We start from the raw sequence: 11,444 nt of genomic DNA on the forward strand, positions 1-11,444 counted from the left end.
AGGAAGGGCAAAGGGCCCTTCCCATCCTCCCCATCTGTGCCAGGGCAGCGCAGGGCTGGCCACCACGTGGAATGCTTTTGGTCCTGAGGATGATAGCAAGTGGAAGTGCAGTGTAGGTGCAGAGGAGACTCAGGATGGGGCTCTGAGGGGGTGCGTCCTCTGGAGAAGCTGAGGAAACATAGGGTGCAGGCATAAGCACCCAGGTGAAGGGGGCACGGCTTGATTTGCTCCCCACATCTTGAAGGAGCCCAGAGTGGAAGAACCTTGTCCTAGAAAATTCTGGGCAGTAGCATAGATCTCTGCAGCTCTTAGGTTTTTCTTCTTCTTCCCTGGGCTCTGACTGTCATGGGAAGCTTGCTTTGATGTCCTCTGAGGCTCTGTCTCCTTGGCAGGTTCCAATCATCTTGGCTGTTCCCTTCTCCCTCCCAGGGTTAGAGAACATAGGCTGTAACTGGAAACTACCCCCACAAGCCTGTGGCACCCATTGGGGCTTTTATGGTCTCATCCCTGACTCTCACGCCTCTGCTTGTTCCTCCACTCCCAGCCCACCCCAGGATGCCTTTCTGGCTCTGCTTGCCATCTACCGTGACTGCCCAGCCAGCCTCTGCTGGTCCTTGCCAACGGATGAGGGCTGCTCACCCTGCTTGCTTCAGTTTCAAGGCATTTCCATCCTTTTGCGCAGTGACTGTAACTCTTGATGATGAAAATAATAACAGCAACAAAGACAAAACTAGCCTGCTGAGGGTTGGGGACATTACATAACTTGCCTACTGTCCTGTAGTCATAACTGAGGCTGGATGGGAGCTGCCTGGCTCTGAAGGGGGTATCACACGTTAGCTGTGTTTTTCTCCCTTGGATACTGGGACCCCCATCACACCCTTGATGGAAACCATCCCCCATATTCAGGTCGGGGAGATGGAATCTCAGAGTTGCACTCCGCAGGCTTCCATAACTACTGCCTTGCTGTTTCCCCTGACAACCTGTTTCTCTTCTTGCTCCTGCTCAGAACCTCCTCCAGCCGTCTCTGGCCGCTTGCTGCGTCACACGAAGCCTCATCTAGATAATTTTCCACTTCACACCGCAAAGAATAACAGAGCCAGGGGCTATTTGTGGAGGGAAAACTCCTCATAGCCAAGTGGCCCCGTGACCACGCTGGGCAGACAGTGGCTGCAGGGCATGGTGGCTGCAGGAGCTGGAAGAAATTAACTCCGGTGTAGATTTCCACTCATCCCTGGCTACTACGTTCGGGGTGGAGTTTCCATATTTCCTGGCCATCTGAATCCACTTCTGAGCCTTTAATCTCAGGCCCTGGTGGGGGGCTCATGCCTGGCCTCTTGAGAGACTAGGCATGCAGAAATTCTTGAGCCTCCCCTACTCCTCTAGGGAAGACTCTACTCAGCCTGCCACAGATAGAGTTTGGGGCATAAAATGTTTTCTAGGTCAACACATGGAGAAGTTGGAGGAGGAGAAAGCACCTGTGTGACTGGGAACGGAGGAGGCAGGGTGCTCAGAGAAGACCCTGATCTATTTGTGTCCTGCGTCCTTTAAAGCTTCACTCAGTCCTGCTGAGCAAGCTGAGCAAACTCTGCCCATCCGACTGACCAAGATGAGCCAAAATGGTGGGACTAGTATATCTTCTATTGGTCTTCAAGTTAGACACAGACTGTCCTTGGAAGAGTGTGGACTGAGGGAAGGACAGCTTTCTCCAGCACAACCAGATCTGAAGGAGCCCACAGCTGGAGGCTGCTGACTGAACCTTCAGAGCCCAGGACAGTTGTGCATCCTCGAGGAGTATGTCAGCCAGCTTCCCAATACTATAACCAACACCCAACGCGATCCGTTTACAAAGAGAAAAGGTATCTCTCGGTTCATGATTTCCAATGTTGCAGCCCAGTTGGCCCCTTTGTTTTTGGGCCTGTAGCAACATGACACGGTAGGAGCAGGTGGCAGAGCAAAGCTGACTCTCCCCATTCAGAATGTAAAGGGGAGAAGGAGCTAGGGTCTTACCGTCTCCTTCAAGGTCATGTTTCAGTGACAGACAGGCCTTCACTAGGCCCCACCTTGTGAAGATTCCACTGGAGTAGTGCCAAGCTGAGGACTGAACCATTACCAGTGGACCCCGGGGATGCACTGGATCTCCAAAACACAGATGCATGCTGGGAGCTGTGTCTTTACATCTGCAACATCCAACTTTTCATCTGTTTAACAGACAGGGTTCTTATAGAGCATGGCACTGTTCGAGAGCCACAGCTCGTGAGTATCAGGGGTTGGGCAGAACCCAGCCTGCTGGGATCCAGTGACTCATCTTTCCTGCAGTGAATGCTGATCTGTACAGCATTTGCTTCTGCAGATGCTCCTCAATGTATCCTCAGTGCAACGGGGGAGAGGATGGTGTTCTGATGAGCAGACATGCTGGTAGCATGGGGGTAATGTGTTGATGACCTCTGATCTTGGGGTGAAGTCAGTATTGGGGATGTTGGCATGGTTACTGGGGATGTTGGCATGGGTCTTTGAGTCATATCTGGGATTTGCTATGGGTGGAGGTGAAGTTATTCAAGGCATCAGGTACAGGATTTGTGAGATTGTCTGCACTGAGGGCAGCAGGAAAGATGCTTGCATCAGAAGATTCCCAGAGGACACTCAGAACACATGGCTGCTGTGACAGTGACCACCTCAGGGTGAGAACACCACTTTGGACCGGAAGAGCAGGCTTTGCAGGTAAGGGGCAGAATGTGCACCTAGGAAGTGTTTAGACTGGTGGGCATGAAGGAGCAAGTGTCCAGGCCACTGGCCTGTGCAGCTTTAAGCTTTCAGATCTATGTTTCTTAAACGATCCCCTATAAAAGATAGGGTCAAGGTGTTTTTAAAGGACACCAACTGGAAATGCTCATGTGTGTTGTAACATTCCTTGTATTCATTTGGCAAGGGGACATACTGTGTCTCATCTCCTGGGAGTGCTATCCTAGAAACTATGCTTGACGTTTGCTGTGTCGTCCTCAACATGGTGCCATGTGCGTCTTCATAGGTAACCAAGGATGGTGTCTGGGTTGATGTGATGGAGAGAATGAGGAGAGTGGCCATGGTTATGGTGTTAATACTCACGGCAAGGACATTGATGACCAGTGTGGGCATGTTGGTAAGCAATTGCTGGGGAAGAATAGACTCTTCGGTGGACTTCCTGCCTGCAAGTTGGGCAGGAAGCTCCAATGAAATAGTTGCCTAAAAGTCACCCATTTATGCTTATAAATAATCCCACTAAACTCAGTTCTACCAAGCTAGGCCTAGGGGAAATTGTTTCTTTGGTCTCTTCTTAATGTCCTGTCTGGGGTGAACAGACACTTTGTTCATACTTCCTGTGATGGTGACCACCACTGGACAGGCTCTAGAATCACCTAAGAAATAAGCCACTGGATACACCTATGACGGATTGTCTAGAATTGGTTAGCCTCTGGTCATGCCCATGAGGACTTATTTAGTTAGGTTAATTAATGTGGGAAGATTAGGTTTGGGTTCTGTAGGCAAGCTGAGCATCAGCATTAATCACCTTCTGCTTCCCGAGTGCTGATACAATGTAACCAGCTACCTCAATCTCCCGCTAGGAGTTCCCCGCCTTGATTGACTGTGAGCCCAAGCAAGTCCTCCCTTCTTTAAGTTGTTTCTGTCAGGGTAATTTATCACAGTAGCAAGAAAAGAAACTAGACACCCCTTTAGGCAAAGTCACACAACACATACAGTCTGCATCTTTTTTTTTTTTTTTTTTTTTTTTTTTTTTTTTTTTTTTTGGTTTTTCGAGACAGGGTTTCTCTGTGTAGCCCTGGCTGTCCTGGAGCACTTTGTAGACCAGGCTGGCCTCGAACTCAGAAATCCGCCTGCCTCTGCCTCCCGAGTGCTGGGATTAAAGGCGTGCGCCACCACGCCCGGCTACAGTCTGCATCTTAGTAGCACAAATGATAGTCTAGATAAGTTAATGAATCAGCGAGTAGCCAGAAGATTGTCCCCTGGGAGGTCAGAAGTGCAGACCAGGCAGGCAGATAATGCACTGATGAGGACCTTTGTCAGTCAGGACAGCTCGATGAGAGTGTGTAGGACCCTTGCTGAAATCAAATCTGTGATTTCCACAGCCCTGGGATTCCTAGACCTGTGAGTAAGGAATATTGCTGTGAAGGTCAGCTCTCTCCCATTAAAAGTGGAGCTCTCGGTCTGTTCACACTGGAGAGGGAGTGGTGGAAGACGGCTGGGGAATGGGTGGAAGCTATTAAAGGAGGCTTTGGTGGCAATGGTGTTGAGCCCTTGGCAATGGTCATAGGAGTAACAGTGAGAATGATAATGGGTGGTTCTGGTGCTGATGAAGGCGAGGAAAACACTGATGGGGATGGAGGATGCTGCTGCTGGAGTTGGCAGGGCAAAGATCACTGGTGTCTTGTGTGTGATGGGCAGCTATGAGGACGTTTGAAACCGTGGCACTGGTACGAGTGATGCAGGATTCGTGAGAGTGCTGTCCACCAATATGACCCCAAGATGACCCCCACATCTGCTTCCTTGCTAGCAGGTGGGGCTTTGATGGCTGGCAAGAGTTCCTGCCTTCGGTCATCTGAGTGGAGAGGTAGCTTTAACCATTCTCTAAATCAGCCCCATACTTTCCTCTTTGCATTGGCAGTTTGCAGGTAAGTCAGATCCATAAGCCACTCCCACCTGGGACTCCAAGCCTGAGCAAATAAATTATGCTCGTTATTCACATCGCCGGCGATGTCATCATTGCGTGGGAGTTCAGACCTGGACTGAGCCACTCAGGGGACATGGCCGCCCACCTCAATATTGTTCAAGGCAAGCACACCATGATTCAACATGCAACTGGGAGACAGAGGCTCTTATATCAAAGTGACATAATTCAGAAGTGCTCTTTCTCCCCCCCTCCCCCCCACTAGAGTGGGACCTCTGTTGGGGTGGCAGACATATGGCTTTCTTGGGAGTGTGGGAGGGATTTGAAGAGGCAGGATTGAGCCTTTTCCTACCAGAAGATTGCTGTTGGGCTCCCAACTCATAATTCACCTGGCTCGGCCACTGACGGGGCTGCTATTGCACACAGCAGCCAGCCCGGCTTGCCCCTCACACACAGAGGAAAATCACACAGAGTGCCTTCAGTCTGCAGTGGCTTGCTGCGGAGTCAGAGCCAAGGATGTTCCCAGGTCCCAAAAGCTGCGGAGGCCGGCTCTGCTGCCTCTAGGCAAATTTTTAGCACTCCCCCTGACATTTTCTAGAAGGGTCACATTTTTCTTGGGTGCTACTTTGACCAAGTATCTGACAAACAATGGAAGGAAGGAAAAGAAGGAAAGGTAACGTTTCAGAGAGGTTTTGGTCCAACATGGTGTGGTGATGCTGAGAGTGTGGAGCAGCAGCTCTGCAAATGGGGACGACCAGGAGGTAGGGAGAGCAGTACAAAAACCCCCAGGTAGCACCGGACCTTCAAAGGCCTGCCCCTCGACTGTCAAAGGCCCGCCCCTCGACCATCAAAGGCCCGCCCCTCGACTGTCAAAGGCCCGCCCCTCGACCTTCAAAGGCCCGCCCCTCGACCTTCAAAAACCCGCCCCTCGACCATCAAAAACCCGCCCCTCGACTTTCAAAAGCCCGCCCCTCGACCTTCAAAGGACCACCCTGCGACATCTACTTCCACTATCTGGGTCCCATCTCTTATGGGCATCACAGCCTTCAGAACAGCATCCCAAGGTGGGACCCGGCCTTGTAAGCATGAGCCCGAGGGCACATGTCAGATTCAAACCATACTAGGCTGCATTCCCCACTCTCAGGCCTGCTATTTGTGGGTTCCTGCTCTTGCTGGAGAGGAGCACTTGGCGGAAGCTTTGCTGAACGCTGTGTGGATAGAGCTTTCCTGGCCACCCACAGCTTCCTTGGCATGTGTGTGAAATTATGACAGCTTCATTAAAGCCACATCCCTGTGTGTCTTGATATATTAGGCGATGGGCAAAATGCCAGTAGGGTGGTTCTTTTTTTTTTTTTTTAAACTTCTTTTTCTTCTAGAAAGAATTATTAAGCGTACTTTATCTCTTTTCCCTTCCCTTGCTTCCTACTTTTCTCTTTTCCCCTCTGTAGTTCTGAAATAAGATTCCAGGGGGCTGAAGAGATGACTCAGTAGTTAAGAGTGTATACCTGAGTTCATTCCCAACACCCACACTGGGCAGATTACATCTTCCTGTAACCCCATCTCCAGGGGATCCAATGCCCTTTCCTGGCCTCCTCTGATACCCCCACTTTGTGTATATATACACATAGACACACAGACACACAGACACACACACACAGACATACACACAGACACACACACACACAGACACACACACACACACACACACACACACACACAGAGAGAGAGAGAGAGAGAGAGAGAGAGAGAGAGAGAGAGAGAGAGAGAGAGAGAGAGAGAGAAACCTTAAAGTTCTGGCAACTTATGGAAAAAAATTCAGGCTAACCAGTAGACTAGCTATGATATCCATGAATGTATCCTAAGACCTAAGGTGCAGGGAGGATAAGGGTCCAGTGTTAATGTTCTAGAAATTCTAGTCTTAAGGAAAGCTCTATGCTTTAAGAAATGGAAAGTTTTAGAATTTATTGCAATAAAACATTTTGAGTTTGGAATATAAATGTGTAATACAAGGAGAATTTACATCTTGGGTATGGGGACATTTTAGGTATAATTTTAAAGGGCAAGAGTCTGATTATGTTTGGAATGGCAGCTCTCAGGGAAAGTTACAACAGTCAATAATGTCATGGAGAATAGGCAGCATGAGACACACAGTATTTTTAGTGTTTAAGTCTGGTTTGACTTTTGGTTTGAAATGTTTCAAAACAAAACTGGTAGATGATGATGTAGCAAGAAAGTTTTGCCCCGTGTCAGTTGTAGGGACACATGGCTGATATGCCAACAGTCATTATAACCCAGATGATTAACCAGCTTGAGCTAGCCATGTTAATTCCATCCTCCACATCAGAAACTGACGCAGCACCAGGCAGGTGTGTGCCAGTATGGATCAGTGAAGTCAGAGGGAGGCATGGTTAGAGCATCCGGGGTAGATAAGTCAGCTCTGCCTCTGCTTGTCCTATTCAGCTAGATGTGAACACAGGGGCCTGTTGCTTTAGCAGTATCCTGAGACCATGAGGGAACACAGTGTTGGGATAAAGCTGGGGCTGGTTCCCTGTTACTGCTGGAGGCAAGAGCCTGATGCTTAGTTCGAGGAAGTATCTGGACCAAAGGTTCACAGCCGTACTGACCTATGAGCAGAGAGTCTGGGTAGCATTCAACCAGTGAATGGTTTTCTACCTTCCTAATGTGACCTTGTAATACAGTTCCTCAACTATATTATAGACCCCCAACTATATGATTATTTTGTTGCTACTTCATAACTGCAACTTTGTTACTGTTATAGATTTTAAGATAGATACCTGATGTGCGACCCCTGTGAAGGGCTTGTTCAGTGTCCCCAAAGGAGTCACGTCCCACATGTTGAGACCCATTGCTTGATGACTAAACACATATGAATAACGGTGACGGGGCTTATAGGGTTAGGATGAGATAGCTGAGAACAAAATATGTCACGCCCACCTTGGCTGGCAAGGAAGACACAACACGGTCAGATTCTTCTCAACAGCCTTTATTGCAGGAACGCCTCGATGCTGCTACGGGGACCCCGGGAACCCAGGGAGGTCTGTTTATATGCATTCCAGCACTGAGAAAGGCCTAGTGTCCTCCTGAGATTGGTCAGTCTGTCTGCACCTAATTAACATGTACCCACTCGGGAGGGGTTGGCACCAAACTCAGATTAGCGCCTGCGCAGTGGTGGTGTTTATGCTAATAGCCTACTGGAAACCGGCGTCATCTTGGAGTTGGCTTTCTACAAAAATATATATCTCTTCCTCTTTAAACATGGAGCGGGAAGTAATACAAGAGTAGTCCCAACAGATCGGCAGCGAGGAGAGGAAGGCCCTGAGAGGGGACCCCACTGGTCCTTTAGGGGAGAACAAGGCTACCCGGAAGCTGTTTCCCACAACGAGGAACCAGGAAGGTCACAGGCCCCATAAAAGGAAAAATACATTTCAGGAGATGGATTTACAGGAAAAAAACGTTCTGAACCGGAAGCCAGCCATTCACATGATGAGAACCAGTGAGCATACCCCCAAGCTGAGACCACCATGTATGGACCTAAAGGCTTCTTTACCTGGGCACAAAACAACACGGTATTTTTGATGGAAAACAGAGAAAGAAACCAGACACTGAAAATTCCTGCTGTCCACCAAGGCCGGAAGCATGGAACAGGGATCCTTTTCCTTGTTTTTAAAAGCTCAAAATTTTGGTGACATCATTGTACCTCAGGTTCCCAGACAAAGGAAACCACGACAACAGCTTTCTTGTAATCTGCCTGCCTCAGCGAGTATGTGACATCACTGCTAGCAATGCTAAAGGTGGCTTTCTAAGAATCGTTTCCATCGTGTCTATCGAGAGCTGATGGTTTCCAGTTTCCCCTGGCCCCCTTCATCCGCTGTCCCTCCAGCTCTTGGCCTTCTATCTTCCGGGGGAGCGGGGAGCTCTTCAAGGCTTCTGGGGAGGATTCATCTGCGCATGCGTGCCTGCTGGGTCTGACTGTGTCTAGTGTCTCTCCTCTGCTTGTGTTGGCTTTTACAAGAAGACAGATGGTAGTTTATGAACCTCTCTGCTCTGTCTTCTTTGGAGTTTCCAGTTGTTTTAATCTGTGCTACTATTCATTCACCTTCCATGTCTCCTGAGCCCTGTGGGAACTGGTTCGAGGCGGGTGGGTAGGGGGTTCTCTCCACCAGGGTCTGTCTGTCACCTTGCTGACTTTCTGGCTCTTTCTTCAAGTTTGGCCACTGACCCTGGTGCCAGTGCTTTCTCATTTCACAGGAGTTTCTGTCATTTTTCCCCCCATCCCCGTTTGTTCCCCTGTACAGTCAGGCAGGTATTTATGAATGTCCCAGGAGGCTTTGTTTTTGAAACATGAGAGTTGCTTCTTACATTTCTTGGACTGCACGCTGAGATGGATCATCTATGAAATTCCTGCTTTAATGACTGACAGATTTCCAAAGAATAACGAGATATTTCAAACTCAGCCAGCTACTGTATCACCCCCAAACCCCGTGTGTATCTGTTAGTGCAAAAGAAAAATTCAATTAAAAACCACTCCGTTTGAGCCATACCAAACTCCCTTCAACATCTGTCTTTAAACCTAACACAAAAGATCAAATTAAGAAAAAAATATAAATTTTCAACTGTGTTACTATTCTTCATCAAATTTCAACACATTACATATTGCTGGTGGGGGTGCTCAGTGGGTAAAGGAAGTTACCCACTGCCGAGCTTGCCGATCTGAGTTTGATACTTTGACCAACAAGTTGCTCTCTGACCTCTACATCCATGCTGTGTGGGGCAAGCTCCTTGGTATGCTCACACCCTAAGTAAGTGTAGTACAACATTACAAAATATTACAGCAATATGATACAGATTAAGAACTTTGATAGCTCCCGATCCTTATCTGAAATCTTCTAAATTTTTGCTATTCAAAGTGTGGTCCCCAGACCAGCACTGTCAGCAGCCCCTGGGAGCTGTCTGCAATGCAGACTGTGGGTCCAGACCTGTCTAATAAGAATTTTATAAGGTCCTTACCTGATTAGTATGTGCAGAGGTGTTCAGGTAGCCAGGTTTCCATAATTAAAATAAATCCAGAGTAGCACCATGACAAATGAGCCTATCACATCGATGGTCCAGCACGGGAGTTTATGTACAGCTACTGTCCAGTTTAGAGGCATCTTCATTCCTCCTTGCAAGGTGTGTGTGTGTGTGTGTTTGAATGAAAATGGTCTCCACAGTATCATAGGGAGTGGCTCTATTGGGAGGTGTGGCCTTATTGGAGTAGATGCAAACTTGTTGGAGGAAATTTGTTGCTGGGGGTGGGCTTTGAGGTTCCAAAGGAAAAGATGGCAGGATGGATGTTAACACCATCCTTAGAGGCCCAGCCGACAGATTGGACAAGCATCCAGGGACCACTGTCCTCGCTTTAGGAACATAAGGAGAATGGCTGCCTATTGAATTTGGTCCATGGAACCCAAGTGAAAAGCCAAATGTGGTGGCAGGAGGCAGAAGTTCTGACCTCAGAAGGCGGAGATGGGATCTCCAGAGCAGACTAGACATATAGGTGAGCTCTGGATCTCACTGAGAGACCCTGTCTTAATGAATTAAGCAGAAAAGTGGTATTTCATCCTCCAGCCTACACACACACACACACACACACACACACACACACACACACACACACACTCACGCTCACAAATGGAAAAAGGAAAAAAAGAGAAACGCCTTTGCTGACATGGGGTGTGGTTGACGTGGTAGGGGGTCTTTGTTTCTGTAGCCTACTCTTGCTTCCTTGGCTGTAACAGACAAAATCTGCCAAAAGAGACAACGAAGACAATGGCAGAACCCTGCTTCTGGGTATTTGCTGTACTCTTGGGATAAGACCATTGTGTTGGATACTGGAGAGAGCCTACAGGCTGCCATGGTTATGGAGTGGAAACTCTGATACCTGAGGTGTTTATTGATCACTGGGCTTTATGGTTTACCCATTGCTGGTGTGATACCATGCAACAGAAGATTAAGTGCCTAAGAGGTTTTCAAAGCTGAACAGCTCTAAAGGCAGAAGTAAGGAAGTAACATGTGTTTAATATGAAGTTCCTCCAAACATGCTGTGCTTAAAATTTTCATCGTGAAATGGTAAACCAAGAGCCCAGAGAGTCACATTAAAGCATCCTGGAGAACTCTTACCTACAGTTCAGTTACCCGAACACAGCAACCGTTTTATGTTTTGGAGTCCTTATCTCCATAAGTACATGGTTTCCATAGATTCGGTCACGGAACCTTGTGGCTGGCTTTTTTTCACTTAACCCCGTCTCATCGCTATTTCCCCAGTATCCACACTCGTGGTTGGGAAATTCCTTCCTTCCCAGGCAAGTGTGGGCACCACCCCCCTCAAACCACAGTCATACTTCAAAACCCAAAGACACTTTGAAACTGGGTGTTAAGAGTCAACAGGGCTCTTAGGCACTGATCCTGCTAAAGCTCCTTTCAGAAATACAGGGGCTTTCTGTCAACCACTGTTCTCTTGGAGTAAAGGGTTAGCATAAATTGCATGCACACTGGCAAGTAACGGTGCTTCATGACCATTGTGGGATGCCGTCTCGGTGTTAGGTGACTTCTGGGGACAATCTGTTACCTCCTTCTTGACTTTCCTATTTCTTTAGTTTGTGTCCCCCTTCTATCCCATACACCGATTGTACCAAAGCTTCTGGGATCTAACCATCCAACCTGCTGACAAAACTCACGTCTATTTATAAGACAATACCACTTATTATTATTTTTGCTATAAACA

The sequence above is a fragment of the Mus caroli genome, unplaced genomic scaffold (genome assembly GCF_978045245.1).
Source record: "Mus caroli unplaced genomic scaffold, Mus_caroli_1 scaffold_18, whole genome shotgun sequence".
NCBI classification, from domain to species: Eukaryota; Metazoa; Chordata; class Mammalia; order Rodentia; family Muridae; genus Mus; species Mus caroli.